Raw genomic sequence first — 21500 nt, forward strand, 5'->3', positions numbered from 1 at the left:
CCCCATAAATACCTTTCCCCTTTTTCCTCTCTCTACTCTACTGATGTGACTATTGAAAATCCCTTTGTTAACATTGAGAGAGAGTCTGGTGAAATCAAATGATGGGAAATGGAACCATATTTCGGTAATTCAACCAGTTGAAAATATGCTTTGGGACTTGATGAATATGATGTCAGTTCAGTTGGCGTCTGAGACATGAATACTGATGACAGGATGACATAAACTGTATCTTGAAAAGTCTACACATTATAGTTATCAGATTCACATGGAATTGTTGTGCAATTTAAATGTTTAAATATGAAACTAGTTGTGAAAATATTAAAAGTAATTTAGCTTCTTAATGAGAGAACGGTTTGTCATAGAGTAAACTCTGCCAACTCAGAGGCCCCGCCCATGTGAACAGACAGTGGTTGTAAACTATGAAACACGGCCCTCTCTCCCAATCCTGTTTAAGCCCCTTGACGAAAATGTAACTTTCTGTTCCAAGGACGTGTGGACTTGAGGTCCCCACGTTGAAAGGACAAAGACCACCTACAGAACTAAGCCAACCTACACGCAGGAAGGATGAATTTTGACTATACCAGCCAAAATATAGCATGAGCTTAAAGTATGGCAAGTTGGTATGAACTTTGAACTCTTATTCACTAAAGAAGTGATACCTCCTAGCCGTCGCGTTAGCGCAGAAACTGTAAACGTGGGCTAGGAAAGGACTCACAACGTATCCAGTCTAACACACACAACGATCTACAACGTATTCCGTTTACCACCAGAGACATTCTTCAGAGGACCAGAGATCCATGCTGGACCACCCGGTCTCCCATCTACGAACAATCTACCGAAGTGCAGCTCAGAGTAAATATTTATTGCATTCTCCTAATTCAAATGGGCGGTCATTTAGAATGCATAAGATACTGTATTTACGATAGCATAGCTGCCTACGGCCCGATAGAGACATAGTTTCTCCCTTTGTTCCTCAGTCTTCCCGCTCTTTCATTCAAACCCACCCCCCTTTCCTTTGTGTAACCAGCCGTCATGTCGGCTCCGTCCACCAGGGACGTTTTCTTTATGACATACTTTGTAATCAATGTATGATCCATTCTGTGTAGATGTATTTCTGTGTGATTATTTAGGTATTTAGTAAATAAATGATTAAACCAAATTTTGTATTGCTGATTCAACCTGATTAGCTTAATTTATTTTATAGAATAGCATGTCATATCACTTAATCCGGCATAGCCAAAGACACGACAGTATGTATGTGTGTCAGCATGTAGGCGGATGAAAGATTCTCTGAGATGCAGTCAGCTCTGAGCTCAGATACTCCAATAGGCTGTTGCTGTGTATAGATTCTAGTCTGTTACTAACTCTGCTATGTTTAACACAATGTACTCCTTCTATAGTATACTGTAGGTAGTCCCAAACAGTAGGTTCATTACTGTAGGTTGTCTCATCAATGGGGTTATTATGCAGCTAATTAGGAGTTTATCCCCCACTAGGTTCTGAACTTATGAAGGATTCAAGCGATCTCTTCCAAGATGACATCACGTGACAAGGAAAAGTGTGTGTGTGTGATTCAAGTGAGGTCAAAATGAACAGGATTATTCTTGCAGGGGCGAAAATGTGACCTGAGTTAACTTTACGATCAGTCTCCCACCCAACCCTCCTATAGACTGTTAACTCCTAGAAACTTCTCACTCTACAGAAGAGAAATCTCATCTAAATAACATGAACATACTGTCCTGAGATAGAACTCACCACCCCTTGTCTTCTTTTTTCTCTCTCTCTCTCTCTCTCTCTCTCTCTCTCTCTCTCTCTCTCTCTCTCTCTCTCTCTCTCTCTCTCTCTCTCTCTCTCTCTCTCTCTCTCTCTCTCTCTCCCCCTATTTCCCCCTCTCCCTCCTTTTCTCTCCCTCTCTCTCTTTATCTCTCTCTTTATGTCACAGCCCTGCACCACAACTCTGTAATTAACTTGGTTGACCAGCGTTTTGATGAGCACCATGTTTTCTTTTGTCTCCTCTATCACTCCTCTTCTATCTCCTCTTTTTTCCTTTCCTACTCTGCTGCCTCTTTCTTTTCTTCTCTCTCTTCTATCTCTTCTTTTCCGTCTGCTGTCCAGTGTGACTCTCAGTCTCTGGAGAGAAAGACCACATAGAGAACAGATATAGCCCATTGTGGTCTTTTTCGTGTACGTATGTGTTTTCGGTGCAGATAGCGTTGGAGACTAGCAGCCGTTCACCCAAGGCCTTTCTTTAACAGCATGCTGTAATCTAATTGGCAGCTCATAAAATACATGTTCAACTGATGAGTCAAATAATAATATCTTAAAACATTCCTATACTACACGCACATACACAAATACACACATACCACACATACACACATCACACACATCACACACACCGCATTCTTACACTAGCCAGCTCTTGGTTGGCTTATGATGACATGTATCTGATAAATAATGTTGTGCTGTAACGTGTTGCATTGAGAATGTAGGTTATGGTGTCTGAATACCACACCATAACATTCCCCCCTAAATCGTGCAGTATCTTACCTGACAAGAACCAGACAAGACAAAGAGCTTCTTGGTCATGGTACATAGCTACATCACCAGAGAAACCTAGAGAGAGGGAGAGAAAGGGTGGGTCAGCAAACAACATCCATTTAGTCTTGTTAGTCCATCCAGTTAGTCTTGTTAGTCCATCCAGTTAGTCTTGTTAGTCCATCCAGTTAGTCGTAATTGGACCAGGAGAAAAAGAGGGAAGAGACAAAAGGAAAATGAATGAAGGGTAAAGATGGAGCGTAGCAGATCTCTATCCTGATGTAGCCTGTTAGCGTGTGACCGAGAGACTAATCATGACCTGAACTTACAGCCCAAAGGTCACCTGCTACACCATCTTTCACTCTCCTCCCCTTTCTCTATCTCTATGCTCTTTCTTTCTCCTCCTGCTCACCCTCTCTCTCCTATCTATCCCCTCTGTCCTTTCCTCCTTAAGCTGTGACTATGTTACACACACAAGACATTCCATTCTGTCAAATGTGTGCTCTGCTTACACCTACAGTACTTGCAATGCGTAAAACACTTAAGCTCAGCACAGCGCAGGGGACACCAAGAGACACGAGCAAAACTAAAAAATGTATTTAGTTTATAATCAGCTTCACACTGCACTTGCACAGAACCGAACAAAATGTGGAACCAGTTTTTCTCTCCCATCTCACATATCTCTCCCATCCCTCTCCAACAGGCAGGGTTGTTGATGATGACACGCACCCTGCAGAGAGAGGACATGCAGGGTCGATGGACCACAGTAATCACCCCGCTCTACACTGTGTGTGTGTTTATCTGTATTTCTTGTCTGTCCCAAAGCTCCACCATTGGTGTGAGAGAGCTACAGACCTCTCATTACAGGGTCACACACGAGCAGAGCCTTTCTCTGTAGCCCTTACTTTCTGTGTGGATCTCTCTATACTTGACTCTGTCTCTCTCTTTCTCACTCCATCTCTCTATGAAGCATATACATAAACGGTGCACACCATGTAGTATTTTCCACAGAAAACATTAAGATGCCATGCCTGCTTGTGTGCGCGTGTGTATGTGTGCGTGGGTAAGCATGCGTGTAAGTTTGATGTTCCAGAAACACTCCTCTCACTCCTACCTATGTGTTGGGTAAGATGGACAGTTCATTCGTTATTTACAGAGTGTGTTTTACGGTAGGAAGATTGTTGATCCGTAAATAGAGAGGTACAACTAAACACACACCAGCACCCTACACACGGGCCTAAGATGATTCAACAAAACCCTGGTCTAAAGACTACAAAAATTACTAGGAGTATATTATGTATATTATCCCATTATCAGCAAACATCACTCCATCACTCCTGTGTTCCAATGGCAAGTTGTGTTAGCTAATCCAAGTTGATCATTTTAAAAGGACAGTTGGTCATTAGAAAACCCTTTTGCAATTATGTTAGCACAGCTGAAAACTGTTGTCCTGATTAAAGAAGCAATAAAACTGGCATTCTTTAGACTAGTTGAGTATCTGGAGCATCAGCATTTGTAGGTTCGATTACAGGCTCAAAATGGCTAGAAACAAAGTACTTTCTTCTGAAACTCGTCAGCCTATTCTTGTTCTGAGAAATGATTGCCAAGAAACTGAAGATATGGTACAACGCTGTATACTACTCCCTTCACAGAAAAGCGCAAACTGCTTTACTTTCAAAAAGGACATTTCTAAGTGACTCCAAACTATTGAGTTACGCCACCTCTTTGCTCTCAAAACAGCTTCAATTTGTCGGGGCATGGACTCTACAAGATGTAAAAGGCGTTCCACAGAGATGTGTGCCCATCTTGACCCCAATGCTTCCCACGGTTGTGTCAAGTTGGCTGGACGTTCTTTGGGTGGTGGACCATTCTGTCACGAGTTTGGGTGGGCATTCTATGTCTGGTGTTCTATGTTGTCCTTGTTTTGTATTTCTATGTGTTTGGCTTGGTATGGTTCTCAATCAGAGGCAGCAATCTATCGTTGTCTCTGATTGAGAATCATACTTAGGTAGCCTGTTCCCACCTGTGTTTGTGGGTGGTTGTTTCCTGTTTAGTGTTTTGTTTCACCTTTCAGTTTTTGTTGTTTGTCAAGTGTTTTCGTATTTTATAAAAAAATATGACCACTTACCACGCTGCACCTTGGTCCTCCTCTCCTTCTCCAGACGACAATCGTGACAGAACCACCCACCAACAAAGGACCAAGCAGCATGGGAACATGGACTCCTGGACATGGGAGGAAATGTTGGACGGCAAAGGACCATGGGCACAGCCGGGAGAGTATCGCCGTCCGAAAAAAAGAGCTGGAGGCAGCTAGAGCGGAGCGACGACAATACGAGGAATTGGCGCGAGGTAACGGGTACGAGAGGCAGCCCCAGAATAGTTTTTTTGGGGGGGGGCACACAGGGATATTGGCGGACTCAGGTAGGAGACCTGAGCCAACTCCCCGTGCTTACCGTGGCGAGAGAGTGACTGGGCAGGCACCGTGTTATGCGGGGAAGCGCAAGGTGTCCCCAGTGCGCACGCATAGCCCGGTGCGCTACATCGCAGCTCCTCGTATCGGCCTGGCTAGAGTGGGCATCGAGCCAGGAAGGATGATGCCGGCTCAGCGCATCTGGTCTCCAGTGCGTCTCCTCGGCCCGGGGAATACTACACCAGCCCTACGCACGGTGTCCCCAGTTCGCCAGCACAGCCCAGTGCGGCCTGTTCCAACTCCCCGCCCAGTGCGGCCTGTTCCAACTTGCCGGGCTACAGGGGGGATCCAGCCAGGACGAGTGGTGCTAGCTCTGCGCTCGAGACCGCCAGTGCGCCTCCACGGTCCAGTGCATCCGGTGCCTCGGCCAAGGACAAGGCCTCCTACATGTCTCCCCAGCCTGGTGAGTTCTGTGCCTGTGCTAAGCACTAACCCTCCTGCATGTCTCCCCAGCCTGGTGAGTCCTGTGCCTTCTCCCAGAGCCAGGCCTCCTGTGTGTCTCGCCATACCAGTGAAGATCCATGGCACGAAGCCTCCAGTGATGATCCATGGCACGAAGCCTCCAGTGAGGATCCATGGCACGAAGCCTCCAGTGAGTATCCATGGCACAAAACCTGCAGTGAGGAGTTATAGCACGAGGCCTCCAACGAAGGACGCCAGTCGGGAGCCTCCAGCGATGCCCTCTAGTCCGGAGCCTCCAGCGTCGCCCTCTAGTCCGGAGCCTCCAGCGTCGCCCTCTAGTCCGGAACCTCCAGCGTCACCCTCTAGTCCGGAGCCTCCAGCGACGCCCTCTAGTCCGGAGCCTCCAGCGTCGCCCTCTAGTCCGGTGGCCTCCAGCGACGCCCTCTAGTCCGGAGCCTCCAGCGACACCCTCTAGTCCGGAGCCTCCAGCGACGCGCTCCTGTCCGGAGCAGCCAGAGTCTCCCTCCTGTCTGGAGCAGCCAGAGTCTCCCTCCTGTCTGGAGCAGCCAGAGTCTCCCTCCTGTCTGGAGCAGCCAGAGTCTCCCTCCTGTCTGGAGCAGCCAGAGTCTCCCTCCTGTCTGGAGCAGCCAGAGTCTCCCTCCTGTCTGGAGCAGCCAGAGTCTCCCTCCTGTCCGGAGCAACCAGAGTCCCCTCCTGTCCGGAGCAGCCGGACTCTCCCTCCTGTCCGGCGCCCGCTGCGAGGGTCCCCGGTCCGGGGTTGGCGGTGAGGGTCCCTGTCCCGCACCGGAGCCGCCACTGCAGTGAAATGCCCACCCAGACCCTCCCCTATAGGTTCAGGTTTTGCGGCCGGAGTCCGCACTTTTGGGGTGGGGTACTGTCACGCCCTGACCGTAGAGATCCTCTGATTGAGAACCATACCAGGCCAAACACATAGAAATACAAAACAAGGACAACATAGAACACCAGACATAGAATGCCCACCCAAACTCACGCCCTGACCAACTAAAATAGAGACATAAAAAGGATCTCTACGCTGCACCATCTTGACCACACTGTCTGTGTGGGTGGACCAGTTCAGTTTGTCAGTGATGTGTACGCCGAGGAACTTGAAACTTTCCTCCTTCTCCAGTGCGGTCCCGTCGATGTGGATAGGGGGGTGCTCCCTCTGCTGCAAAGATCATTGTGTTGTTTCGGATCATGTCCAGGTGTGTCTGGTAAAATATGTGTTATGTTTTGACTTTGGACAACCAAGTGAGGGTCTAGTATTTATTTAATAGATCTAATAAACAACATGATGAAGGCAATGGTTCTACTTTTAGCAATAAATTAGCTTTTTTACATTTTTATTCCATTGTCTTCCAAGTGTTACTCAATTTCCTCCTTCAGTTTGTTTCTCAATTCATGCACCTTGGTTGGAAAGCGTGGTAGCGGCAGTCATCCCTTCCCTTTGCAGCAGATCTGATCAACTCAAAGCTGGCTGTTGCTTCAGACAATGAGAGATCTGACAGAGCTAGTGACTCGATGATAGATACTGCTTCTACCAATGCAGTAGAGGTAGTATGGTATCAGATTAGTCTAATAGGGGTTAATACCTATAATGTGCATCTTTTATCACCATTAATCCATCCTAATCAATAATCAATCATGTGTTCTGTGGTCCTTAATGACATGCTGACCCCTACACAGAGCAGGGCTTATTAGAGTAACGATCAGGCCTCACGGTCAGCACCCTGCGGGTCACAGGTCATAGCCAGAGATTTAGAACTTATAGAATGGAATCAGCTCTAACATTCATGTGCCCAATAAAAGCCTATTTAGTGTTATGGTTGTTTTGAATGAGAATGTCTGTTCTATGATTAGTAATTATATGGTTGGGTAACAATGGATGCCAACGTGTACATAGTTATTTTTTTCTTGTCCATACTAGTTCAGCACTGTAAAGGGGTTACTGTGAATTTGACAGTAGCTTACAGGCAGCTCAGTGGCAAGTAAAGATCTGTATTTCATATTACAGTACAGCTACTGTAATATAAATACAGTATCAAAGCAAGTACTGCATAATGACACACAGTACATTACCGTAAAACTGAATTATGCTGTAAAAAAGTAAAAGCTACCATAATCAGAAAAAATGAATGAATGGATGAATGAAATTGAGGGGAGAGGTTTGTATTTCACAGTATCTTACCGTAATTACAAAGGATTGGTGCAAGCAGGTTGGCTGCTAGGTAAAGTGTTTTATACGTTACAATATTAATGAATAGTTGGTGCTTTATATCACTTGCACTTCCAGAGGCCTTAACAAAGGCTTCCAGACTTGGTTGAAGACTTGCTGCCACTTCAATCTGTCACCTATACATGTTCAACTGATGAGGCACTATAACCACATTGGAGTTTAGTTGGTACAGCATTCTGACTCACCGGGGCAACATATATAGCCTCTTAAAAGGCACATCTCAAAATATGTTAATGAGGCAGAAACAACAATACCATGCACCCACTAGTTCTCAAAAGGTATTGGCCATATATCACAAACCCCTGAGATGCCTTATTGCTATTATAAACTGGTTACCAACGTAATTAGAGCAGTAAAAATAAATGTTTTGTGATACCCGTGGTATACGGTCTGATATACCACGGATGTCAGCCAATCAACATTCAGGGCTCGAACCACCCAGGTTATAATAAATAGATAAATACTAATGGTAATGTGTGTGCGTGTGTGTGTGTGTGTGTGTGTGTGTGTGTGTGTGTGTGTGTGTGTGTGTGTGTGTGTGTGTGTGTGTGTGTGTGTGTGTGTGTGTGTGTGTGTGTGTGTGTGTGCGTGCGTGTGTTTGTGTGTTGTTATGTGGTGACCTACATGTAGCAGCAGTGGTTTGTAGTTACTCTGTTTTTTCGACAGAGCGGTGTGAATGTTACAGAGACACATTAAGCCTAGCAGAAATGCAGGACACACACACACACACACACACACACACACACACACACACACACACACACACACACACACACACACACACACACACACACACACACAGCGGCACTAGCAGGCAACTCGTCTTGGAGTAATAGCCAACAATGATCTCTCCTCTCCAGCCGCCAGCCCCCCTCCCTCTCACCCCAGGAGTGAACCCTTCACCTAGTCAGTGTCCTCACTATGCATCAAGCAAAGTGCTACTACAGAGACGGGTCATAGTGGTGTATAGACACAGCTTTAAACATACAGTCTGTGAATTCCACTGATTATTTATGTAGGCCTATTTTGTCTTGCACTTGTATTAGATAAAACAATGTACTTATTGGCACCCACGTTCCCTAACCGTATAATTACTAATCATAGAAGAGACATTAATTCAAAACAACCATAACACTAAACAGGCCTTTATTGCAACACAATATTGGGTACATGGATGTTATAGCTGATTCCATTCAGTTAGTTCTAATTCTCTGGCTATGACCTGTGACCCGCAGGGCGCTGAATGTGCGGCCTGATCTTTACTCTAACAAGCCCTGCTCTGTGTAGGGGTCAGCAGGGCGTTAAGGACCACAGAACAAATGATTGATTCTTGATTAGGATGGATCAATGGTGATGAATGATGCACATTATAACTCTTAACCCTTATTAGACTAATCTAATAACATATAACCTCTAGTGCAGGGACGGGCAACTTTGATGGGGGTGTGCGCCACAAAACATCTGAACTCATTATGAGGGTCCGCAGATGCTCGCGGGTCTGCGTATACACATCAATACCCCCCCTCCCCCACACACACACACACATTGCGAGGAAAATATTTTAGTGGCTGCCCTCTTGTCAGCGTTGATCATTAAAAATATATATATATTCTATGCAATTCTACACATTTTGCCTTGGGGTGTAGAGAACATGTTGCTATTTTAAAACAAGTTTACTGCAATTATGTACATTTTGCCATGGGGTGGAGAGAAGATTCAGCGATTTTATAACACATTTCATGCCATTCTTCTCATTTTGCTGTTGGGCAGAGAGGAAATTTAGCTGTTTTACAGTATATTTCCTACAATTCTACAACACATTTTGCCATAGGGTGGAGAGAAACGCTTGCAGTTTTTAATATACAGTGCCTTCGGAAAGTTTTCAGACGCCTTGACTTTTTCCACATTTTGTTACGTTACATTTACATAAGCATTCAGACCCTTTACTCAGTACTTAGTTGAAGCACCTTTGGCAGCGATTACAGCCTCAAATCTTCTTGGGTATGACACTACAAGCTTGGCACACCTGCATTTGGGGAGTTTCTCCCATACTTCTCTGAAGATCCTCTCAAACACTGCACAGCTATTTTCAGGTCTCTCCAGAGATGTTCGATCGGGTTCAAGTCCGGAATCAGGCTGGGCCACTCAAGGACATTCAGAGACTTGTCCCGAAGCCACTCCTGCACTGTCTTGGCTGTGTGCTTAGGGTCATTGTCCTATTGGAAGATAAACCTTTGCCCCAGTCTGAAGTCCTGCGCGCTCTGGAGCATGTTTTCATCAAGGATCTCTTTGTACTTTGCTCCGTTCATCTTTCCCTCGATCCTGACTAGTCTCCCAGTCCCTGCCGCTGAAAAACATCCCAAAGCATGATGCTGCCACCACCATGCTTCACTGAAGGGATGGTGCCAGGTTTCCTCCAGATGTGACGCTTGGCATTCAGGCCAAAGAGTTCAATATTGGTTTCATCAGACCAGATAATCTTTTTTTCTCATGGCCTGAGAGTCCTTTAGGTGCCTTTTAACAAACTCCAAGCGGGCTGTCATGTGTCTTTTACTGAGGAGTGGCTTCTGTCTGGACACTCTACCATATTGGCCTGATTGGTGGAGTGCTTTAGAGATGGTTGTCCTTCTGGAAGGTTCTCCCATCTCCACAGAGGTACTCTGTCAGAGTAACCATCAGGTTCTTGGTCACCTCCCTGACCAAGGTCCTTCTCCCATGATTGCTCAGTTTGGCTGGGCTGCCAGCTCTAGGATGAGTCTTGGTGGTTCCAAACTTTTTCCATTTAAGAATGATGGAGGCCACTTTGTTCTTGGGGACCTTCAATGCTGCAGAAATGTTTTGATACCCTTCCTCAGACTTGTGCCTTGACACAATCCTGTCTCGGAGCTGAGCCAGCCTATAGGGAGGAGGTCAGAGACCTGGCAGTGTGGTGACAGGATAACAACCTCTCCCTCAATGTGATCAACACAAAGGAGTTGATTGTGGACTACAGGAAAAGGATGACCGAGCACACCCCCATACTCATCGATGGAGCTGTAGTGGTTCAGGTTGAGAGCTTCAAGTTCCTTGGTGTCCACATCACCAACGAACTATTATGGTCCAAACACACCAAGACTGTCGTGAAGAGGGCAGTCTCCCCTCTTTTCAGTCTCCCCCCTCAGGAGACTGAAAAGATTTGGCATGGGTCCTCAGATCCTCAAAAAGTTCTACAGCTGCTGCACCATTGAGAGCATTCTAGTCATACACTGTTCTCTCTGCTACCGCACAGCAAGTGGTACTGGAGCGCCAAGACTACGTCCAAAAGGCTTCTTAACAGCTTCTACCCCCAAGCCATAAGACTCCTGAACAGCTAATCAAATGGCTACCCGGACTATTTGCATTGTCCCCCCCACCCATATTTTTACACTGCTGCTACTCTCTGTTTATCATCTATGCAAAGTCACCCTACCTACCTACCTACATGTACATATTACATATTACCTCAATTACCTTGACTAACCTTTGCCCCGACACATTGACTCTGTACAGGTACCTCCTGTATATAGCCTCGCTACTGTTATTTTATTGTTGCTCTTTAAATATTTGTTTTTTAGTTAGTCGAGTAGCAGCAGTGTAAAAACAAAGGGGGGGGGGGGTAGAATTGTTCAGCAGTCTTTTGGCTTGCGGGAAGAAGCTGTTAAGGAGCCTCTTGGTCCTAGACTTGGCACTCCGGTACTGTTTGCCGTTGCGGTATCAGAGAGAAAGGTATATGACTACGATGACTGGAGTCTTTGATAATTTTTGGGGTCTTCCTCTGACACCGCCTATTGTATGGATGGTAGGAAGCTTGGCCCCAGTGATGTATTGGGCCATATACATGCCTTTGTAAGAATGCTGTACAAGCTCTTCACTAAACTCAGGGCCCTGGGTCTGAACCCCTCCCTGTGCAACTGGGTCATGGACTTTCTGACGGGCTGACCGCAACTGGTGAAGGTAGGCAACAACTCCTCCACCACGCTGATCCTCAACACGGGGGCCCACAAAGGTGCGTGCTTAGTCCCCTCCTGTACTCGCTGTTGTGACCACGCACGTCTCCAATTAAATCACCAACTTTGTTGATGACACAACAGTGGTAGGCCTTATTACAAACAAGGATGAGACAACCTACAGGGAGGAAGTGAGAGTCATGATCATTTCAGTAACGGGTGCAATAAGTCTACGAACAGATTGGGTTAGTTTAGAAAAATGTATGTTATTTAACTTTGTGTAGCATAAGATAAATGTATTGATTAATGAATCAATCAGTACACATGCAAAAATAAAGACATTGACAGTATGCAGCTGAATGTTTATTTATATTTCTTAATTCCATTCTTTTACTTTTAGATTTGTGTGTATTGTTGTGAATTGTTTTTACATACTACTGCACTGTTAGATACTACTGCACTGTTGGAGCTAGGAACACAACAATTTCGCCACACCCACAATAACATCTGCTAAATATGTGTATGTGACCCATTCAATTTGACTTAACTTTGATTTGAACTCCGTTTGGTTGCTAATGACCTGAATTTCCTACTACGCTACCAGGTCTGTGGGCATGACAGAGATTGGCCACAATTTAGAATACAGTTCTGCACTTAGCTAAATCAAGTCAATAATTGTCTGATTATCTGACAACACCAACGTAAAAATAGCAGTGCTCAGGGACACTTGTAAAGTGAACAAAATGCTTTGGGGATTTGGACTTGTACGTTTTTCGGCAGAAGTGCATTAATGTTTCCGCAGTGCCACCAGGTACATCATTATTACCAAGAACATATTTCCACACGCTCAAAATTAGGGTACGGTTAGGGTACAATGTTGTTCCCTTGGAAACAAAAATGTCAAATAAACACATAAGGTATCTTCAGAGGTACACATAGAGTAGGAAGTCCCATGGTACTGGTCAGATCCTTTTAGGGTACATGTACGGATAGACTATTATAATGGTACATTTTTCTATCCAATATTTTGCATATAATGTACAATTATCACTGCGCTTTGAAATGTAGGTTGGGGCAATGTACCGGTAGGGTTCAGTAGCATATTTGGGGGCATGGTCTAATATATGTGTATTTGTGCCAAGCGTCAGTGGAGGTGTTGCACCAGTTTAAGTGGTTGATGGTTATGTTATCAAAGTTTGAGCAACTGTTTTAATATGGTAAGTTTTACAATCGTAAGTGAATTTGACGTTAAAGAGCAGAACTGTTGAGATGTTACTGTGCATTTTACAGTAACTCAATGGAGGTTAGTTTCCTGGAAGTTGTGAATTCTGTGTTACTGAATTGGCCACCAGTTGTCAGTACGTTATTGTAAAATTAACAGTAACTTAATAGCCAGTAACTGCTACTAACTCACTGGCAACTGACTGCCAGCAGCATAACTGGCAACCTAACTGTTAGTAAGTTGTTGTAAAATGCACAGCAGCATAAAATACAGACATTGACAGTATGCAGCTGAATGTTTATTTATATTTCTTAATTCCATTCTTTTACTTTTAGATTTGTGTGTATTGTTGTGAATTGTTTTTACATACTTGTAACTCGCTGCCAGTAGCTCAGTACCTTCAATTAACTTTTCTGGTTAAAATAAAGCTTATAACATTAGGTGACAACTATTATGCATTATTTGTGGTGACTACACTTGGGACCCATTCTCACTTGTCATCAACCTCTAGGTTGGCTGCAAACTGACCTTCCTGCCACACCATCAGTGAGCATGACAAAGATCAGCCACAGTAAGTTACTGTGAATTTTATAATAACTAGCAAGTTGACAGTAAATTATTGAAAATTAAACATTAACTTCCTGGTCACCAACTGCCATTAAGTCACAGGAAAATGTACAGTTATCTCTTAACAGTGACGCTCTTGATTGTCACAACCTCTCACAAAGACTGTATAACTGGGAGTGGACAAACAAGGTGCTCAATCTTCATCAACATAACGATAAAACCACATCAACTGGTACAACACTTCCACTAACGGTTGGCACAATATTTTTACAACAAAGACCAGATTGGTCTGCCAGCTTAACCAGCTAGACCATGGTGTTCAGCCAGCAAAACCAGCTAGACCATGCTGGTCAGACCAGCTTGAACAGCATCCAACCGGCACTGACCAACATAGACCAGCTTGAAATTTATGCTGGTCTATACTGTTTTTTTCCCTTAGCTTTTTTGCTATTTCCCTTTTCACCTACTCCTTGCTTCTGAAGAGCAACAGATGTTACATGCCCTGTGTCCGGTGTGAGCTTACAATATGTGTGTACGTTGAATGGACCTGGGATATCCGGTTATGCTTTTCGTCTGTTTTGCTATGGATATCCGGTTATGCTTTTCGTCTGTTTTGCTATGGATATCCGGTTATGCTTTTCGTCTGTTTTGCTATGGATATCCGGTTATGCTTTTCGTCTGTTTTGTAATACAGCTCGTGTCAGGGCGCTCTCTAAGCAGCATCTCTCCCACTGGATTGTGGCATATAGCAGTGAGGAGAAAGGGTTACTTATCAGTGTACATGCTCACTCCACTAGGGGTCTGGCAGAGTCTGGAGTGTTGTTTAAAGGGGAATGGAAACACTTTAGGAAGTAAATTTAAGCAAAGAGATGTATTCAATCCACTAATACATTTAACATAAAAACATCTCTATATTTTTATTTGAGCTATGGTCAGTGCCATTTAAATTGCCATAGTAACGACTGATGCCAGTGCATCACTGGCAGGAATCAGCAAATTGTCTGTGGTATTGAGTTTTCGAGCGGAGAGTGAATCGAAGAGAGTGAGGTTAGGTGCGGACAACGAAGATGGCAACAACAAGTAGTAATTCAAACGTGAAATGTATAGCACCAGGCTGTATGAATTGGCTCAAAACAAATCCCTCAGTAAACTACCATCGGCTGCCCAAGGACCCACAACTTGTGAAGAAGTGGCTCCATGTCCTGAAGAGAAAGGATGTGCCCGCTCGAGCTACGTTGAAGCACTCTGGTTGCGCCTCCATTTGAGATTTCGAGGGTTTTGGTATAGGGGTTACTGACCGACCATCATCAACATAGATGACTTTGGAGTCAAGCAAAAGCGACTGAACGGAGGAGGCAACGTGAGTCAATGCAATGGAGCCTAAGGTAACGTTAACCGGTCATGACTTTTGTTGAATAGGCTAGCGTTAGACACTGGACAATTTTGTTGCAACTCTAGTTGAAGGTAACTAGCTAATTGTGTCTGAAGTGTTTTGTGTAACACCCCCCAGCAAACAACGTTAGCAAGCAACAACTGAAACTGCAACATATTTTCTCTGTGTACCCTTGTTATTAGGTAGTTACTGTAGCTAGCTCCCACCTCAGATAGTCAAATTACTGTAATACATTGTTGTCATGACGTTGGCCTGGGGGTAGGTTTATGACAGTCATAAATACCTCTTCCCCCCTTTTTCCTCTCTCTCTACTCTACCGATGTGACATTAGAAAACCCCTTGGTTAACATAGAGATTCTGGGAACATCAGAAGTTGGGGGGAAATGAACTATATTCTGGTAATCCGACCAACTGAACATATGCGGTGGTACTTAAGGTATATTATGTCAGTTCGGTTGTCCTCTGGCACATTCTCATCAATGATAGAATGACATAAACTCTACCGTGGAAAGTCTAAACATCAGAGGTATCGGATTCAATTGGAATTGTTGTTTAATTCAAATGTTTGAATATGAAATTATTTGTGAAGAGATGAAATGTAATTTTAGCTTCCAAATGAGAGATTTGGGTTTTCATAAGTTTAGGCCTCTGCTCAACCAGTGGCCCGCCCCTGTGAAGAGACATGGGTAATAAACTTTTCAGACATCCACTATATAAGCCATTGACGAAAATGTAACCTTCTGTTCCGGGTACATTAGGATGACGATCCGATGTCAGAATGGTTCAGATAATAACTACAGAACTAAGCCAACATCAGCATGAGCTTTGGTTGTGAATGGTATGAACTTTGAACTCGTATTCACTATAGAAGTGATACCTCCTAGACGTTGTTAGCAACAGCAGCTGCAAACGTACATTAGGACAGACAGAGTATCCAGTCTACCACTCAGCAGCAGCAGCAGAGACATTCTTCAAAGGACCCGGTTGGGCAACACGGCCTTCCATCTACCACCAACCTACCGAAGCACAGCTCAGAGTAAATATTTATTGCATTTTCCTTTTCCAAATGGGCGGTAATTTAGAATGCATAAGATATTGTATTTACGATAGCACAGCTTCGCCCCTTTGTTCCTCAGTCTTCCCGCTCTTTCACTCAAACCCAGCCCCTTTCTTTTATGTAACAAGCTGTCATATCTGTTCCGCCCGCTAGGGACGTTTTCCTTTATGACGTAATTTGTAATCAAGGTATGATTCTTTCCGTGTATATGTAATTCTGTGTGATTTAGTTAGGTATTTAGTAAATAAATAATTAAACCCAATTTTGTATTGCTGATTCAACTTGTTAGCCAGGGTTCGTGAAGATAACCAAGAATTTACAACTTTCAGATGAGACTGAAATAAGGTGACGATTAATATTGACTGCTATTGATGTAAAATATTATTAGGTCTTTAAGAGTTTATTCGGAAGATAACAGCTCTATAAATATTCTTTCGTGGTGCCCCTCCTCTCTAGTTAATTACATTTACATGATTAGTTCAATCAGGTAATATTAATTACGGAGAAAGTATTTTATAGAATAGCTTGTCATAACACTTAATCCGGCATAGCCAAAGACACGACATTGTTGACAGACTTGTTTTTGTAATGTTTTATTAGCTCCAACCTCTTTTAGCTAAACTCAAGTTGACATAGCTAATGTTTCCTGAAAAATAAATGTCCCTGTATTTGCTGTGTGTGTGTGTGTGTGTGTGTGTGTGTGTGTGTGTGTGTGTGTGTGTGTGTGTGTGTGTGTGTGTGTGTGTGTGTGTGTGTGTGTGTGTGTGTGTGTGTGTGTGTGTGTGTGTGTGTGTGTGTGTGTGTGTGTTGACAGAGCATACAAGTCAGGTAACTTGTTAATGGCAATTGATATATTTGGGTTCAGTTGTCTTAACAAAACGTTTGTTTGGTTTCAGGATGACATCTTCATCCCTGAAAAAAATGTAATCGTGGAGGAGACTGTGCAGGAGGCAGAGGAAGTACAGTATATCACAAAAGTGAGTACACCCCTCACATTCTGTAAATATTTGAGTATATCTTTGCATGTGACAACACTGAAGAAATTACACTTTGCTACAATGTAAAGTAGTGAGTGAACAGCTTGTATAACAGTGTAAATTTGCTGTCCCCTCAAAATAACTCAACACACAGCCATTATTAATATCTAAACCGCTGGCAACAAAAGTGAGTACACCCCTAAGTGAAAATGTCCAAATTGTCAATATTTTGTGTGGCCACCATTTCAGTTAAACCGCTGTATGGTCTTGGCCACCGTGCTGCAGCTCAGTTTCAGGGTCTTGGCAATCTTCTTATAGCCCAGGCCATCTTTATGTAGAGCAACAATTCTTTTTTTCAGATCCTCAGAGAGTTCTTTGCCATGAGGTGCCATGTTGAACTTCCAGTGACCAGTCAGTATGAGGGAGTGTGAGAGCGATGGCACCAAATTTAACACACCTGCTCCCCATTCACACTTGAGACCTTGTAACGCTAACGTTCAGTGTTGTCACATGAAAAGATATACTCAAATATTTACAGAAATGTGACGGGTGTACTCACTTTTGTGATATACTGTACATGCAAATCCATGTTGTTTCTAAGGCTATTGTTTATTTCAAGTATATGCAGTGATTCTTGAATAGAACTATAGCCAAATAGATGCCCTCATTTTTTTCTACCAACAGGAAAGAACAGTTAGTACAGCATGCCAAACTCTACCTGCATGTGCATACTACCTCAACTAACCGCTGCCCCCGCACTCTTATTCTAATCCGTCATTTTTTTTAACTGCACTGTTGGTTAGGGGCTTGTAAGTAAGCATTTCACTGTAAGATCTACACCTGTTGTATTCGGCGCATGTGACTAATAAAATTGATTTGATATGAAACTGACACCTTGGTACAAGAGTGTTCCTGTGCTGCGGTGGAGAAGAGGTCCACCGGGACCATCACTAAATAACTTGGGCCCCACCTAGATTGCGCTCTGTACCATCAGTATACAACCAAGTCCTGCCCATATACGCCACAGATGGAGCTGACAAAGAGTGCGATCAGTAAAGACCATAACTTGCTGTATGAGCCTGAGAGCTCAGAATCACTATCATCACAGTGTGAGCCAAGATATCCTACATGTATTGATCACTTTGGGGGAGCGGCTGGTGTTCCTAAAATGGAGAAGGTGCAGGTCATTCAACTGCGAATTCAAAGATACACCCATCCATAAAGGGAATCGGAGTGGAATTGTTTATCCACTATTTTTTTTACCCGTTTCAAAAGATGTGCTACCTTGTCCCGTTCCTGCTTTTTTGACTCTCTCTCTCAACCTATGAATGCTCAGCTATAAAAAGCCAACTGGCATTTGCTCCTGAAGTGTTGAACTGTTGCACCCTCTATAACCACTGTGGTTATTATTTTGGTGTAAAAAGGGCTTTTGTAAAATACATTTGTTTGATTGATTGCTGTGCTGGATGCTGTGTATTCACTAACTGTCTGAGTGATGGGATATTTCTATAGTATCTGTAACATATTTTGGTGTGTATTTAATCTGCATCTTCACTTCTTAAAGTGGCAATCAGCAGTAGAAAAAATAACAAAGTGTCTCCCTGCTCCTCTTTCTGTAAAAAGGCTGGAGAAATCTAATCACTCTCAAATTCATAGACAGAGCTATAGATGCAACGACTGACCATCCATGAAATCAAACTTGTAATCCTGTTTCTATGATCTACCACTACCATGTACCTAGTTCGCTTTGGATAAAGGCGTCTGCTAAATGGCATATTAAAGTCTACTTTGATTCTGCCAACTAGCTGCCCAATGTAGTTACCATTCCTTTCCAATAGATGGCAGCCAAAGCTAGTTGAAGTCACTACTCTAGCGACAGGGACACGGGATTAGTGTGCGTTGAAAGTAGTTTTATCTTCAAAGCAAGTTTATCTGGTTACGCTTGAACCTGTTGTTATAACATTAGTGGACAAGCTAACTAAGGCTATTGGGCTCCCGAGTGGCGCAATTGTCTAATACACTGCATCTCAGTGCAAGAGGTGTCACTACAGTCCCTGGTTCAAATCCAGGCTGTATCATATCCAACTGTGATTGGGAGTCCCATAGGGTGCCACACAGTTGGCTCAGTGTCATCTGGGTTTGGCAGGGGTAGGCTGTCATTGTACATAAGAATTAGTTCATAACTGACTTGCTCTAGTTAAATAAAGGTTATATGTAAACGAATACTATTTTTACATAAGGCGCAGGCATTACTGTAGTCCCTGTCTTGAAGAAAATTACAGCAGTCTAGATTTACCAAATTAACTGGTTTTATTCAAACTCAAACCCTATGTAAATGCCTTTGTTTTGGGTATGCTGCCTTATGGAAGAGACGACACACGCAGGGAGGAAACACCGTACACCTCGTCCAATTCTCCCTTGTGCCCATAGGGTGAACTGGCGATAAACTGCCAGCCTGTATGCTCTGCATACAAAATCATAAGAAAAGTTAGTCTGATACTGAAACTAAATCACAATGTATTTATACTGAGCACGCCCCATTATTTGTTAGAATAAGATTTCATGAATCATGATGCTGTCTACGATTCAAACTCTGGTCGTCTAATCAAAAGGTGAATGTGTTACCAACGCGCCAAACATATACATATACAGTGGGGAGAACAAGTATTTGATACACTGCCGATTTTGCAGGTTTTCCAACTTACAAAGCATGTAGAGGTCTGTAATTTTTATCATAGGTACACTTCAACTGTGAGAGACGGAATCTAAAACAAAAATCCAGAAAATCACATTGTATGATTTTTAAGTAATTAATTTGCATTTTTTTGCATGACATAAGTATTTGATCACCTACCAACCAGTAAGAATTCCGTCTCTCACAGACCTGTTAGTTTTTCTTTAAGAAGCCCTCCTGTTCTCCACTCATTACCTGTATTAACTGCACCTGTTTGAACTCGTTACCTGTATAAAAGACACCTGTCCACACACAATCAAACAGATTCCAACCTCTCCACAATGGCCAAGACCAGAGAGCTGTGTAAGGACATCAGGGATAAAATTGTAGACCTGCACAAGGCTGGGATGGGCTACAGGACAATAGGCAAGCAGCTTGGTGAGAAGGAAACAACTGTTGGCGCAATTATTAGAAAATGGAAGAAGTTCAAGATGACGGTCAACCACCCTCGGTCTGGGGCTCCATGCAAGATTTCACCTCGTGGGGCATCAATGATCATGAGGAAGGTGAGGGATCAGCCCATAACTACACGGCAGGACCTGGTCAATGACCTGAAGAGAGCTGGGACCACAGTCTCAAAGAAAACCATTAGTAACACACTACACCGTCATGGATTGAAATCCTGCAGCGCATGCAAGGTCCCCCTGCTCAAGCCAGCGCATTTCCAGGCCCGTCTGAAGTTTGCCAATGACCATCTGGATGATCCAGAGGAGGAATGGGAGAAGGTCATGTGGTCTGATGAGACAAAAATAGAGCTTTTTGGTCTAAACTCCACTCGCCGTGTTTGGAGGAAGAAGAAGGTTGAGTACAACCCCAAGAACACCCTCCCAACCATGAAGCATGGAGGTGGAAACATCATTCTTTGGGGATGCTTTTCTGCAAAGGGGACAGGACGACTGCACCGTATTGAGGGGAGGATGGATGGGGCCATGTATCGCGAGATCTTGGCCTTCCCTCAGTAAGAGCATTGAAGATGGGTCGTGGCTGGGTCTTCCAGCATGACAACGACACGAAGCACACAGCCATGGCAACTACGGAGTGGCTCCGTAAGAAGCATCTCAAGGTCCTGGAGTGGCCTAGCCAGTCTCCAGACCTGAACCCAATAGAAAATCTTTGGAGGGAGCTGAAAGTCCGTATTGCCCAGCGACAGCCCCGAAACCTGAAGGATCTGGAGAAGATCTGTAGGGAGGAGTGGGCCAAAATCCCTGCTGCAGTGTGTGCAAACCTAGTCAAGAACTACAGGAAACGTATGATCTCTGTAATTGCAAACAAAGGTTTCTGTACCAAATATTAAGTTCTGCTTTTCTGATGTATCAAATACTTATGTCATGCAATAAAATGCAAATTAATTACTTAAAAATCATACAATGTGATTTTCTGGATTTTTGTTTTAGATTCCGTCTCTCATAGTTGAAGTGTACCTATGATAATAATTACAGACCTCTACATGCTTTGTAAGTAGGAAAACCTGCAAAATCGGCAGTGTATCAAATACTTGTTCTCCCCACTGTATATGAGTCTCTAATGTTTTAAGAGTGTAATACTAGTACATTACTTGCTTGCACGTATTTGTACCGTTTCTTCTTCACTCTTTGGGAATTCATTTCAAATGGGATTCTGTAGATTTGCTTCATCCGGAAATGGTGTTTCTTAAGGATGCGGGCTATGGTTGATAAACTCAATCTGATATTATGGAAGATTGCAGGGTTTTCAATAATCTGTTGTTTGATTTCCCGCAGTTCTATGGCATTATTTTCAAATACCATTTGCACAATGGCAGCCTCCTGTTGGTCTGTAAATAGACGCGTTGGTAGTCTTTCAGTTCTACAAAAACAAAATAACATGCGGTACAGAAAACACTACAGTAATACAGTATACAGGATAAGCATGTTACAAAGTAGTATAGCTCCCAATTTCA

The 21500-nt window shown here is 43.6% G+C and overlaps 1 protein-coding gene across 4 annotated transcripts in view; it reads right to left on the bottom strand.

Annotated features, from left to right (window-relative positions):
- Positions 1-21500, bottom strand: part of LOC139539960 (metabotropic glutamate receptor 3-like) — a 59993-nt gene that overhangs the window by 29790 nt on the left and 8703 nt on the right. For all 4 annotated transcript variants that reach the window (XM_071343406.1, XM_071343404.1, XM_071343407.1 and 1 more), the window contains exon 2: positions 2551-2616. The gene's annotated coding sequence lies outside the window, so the exon portion shown is untranslated. The remainder of the gene's footprint in view (positions 1-2550; positions 2617-21500) is intronic.

Source organism: Salvelinus alpinus, chromosome 15 (assembly GCF_045679555.1).
Source record: "Salvelinus alpinus chromosome 15, SLU_Salpinus.1, whole genome shotgun sequence".
In the NCBI taxonomy this organism is placed as follows: Eukaryota; Metazoa; Chordata; class Actinopteri; order Salmoniformes; family Salmonidae; genus Salvelinus; species Salvelinus alpinus.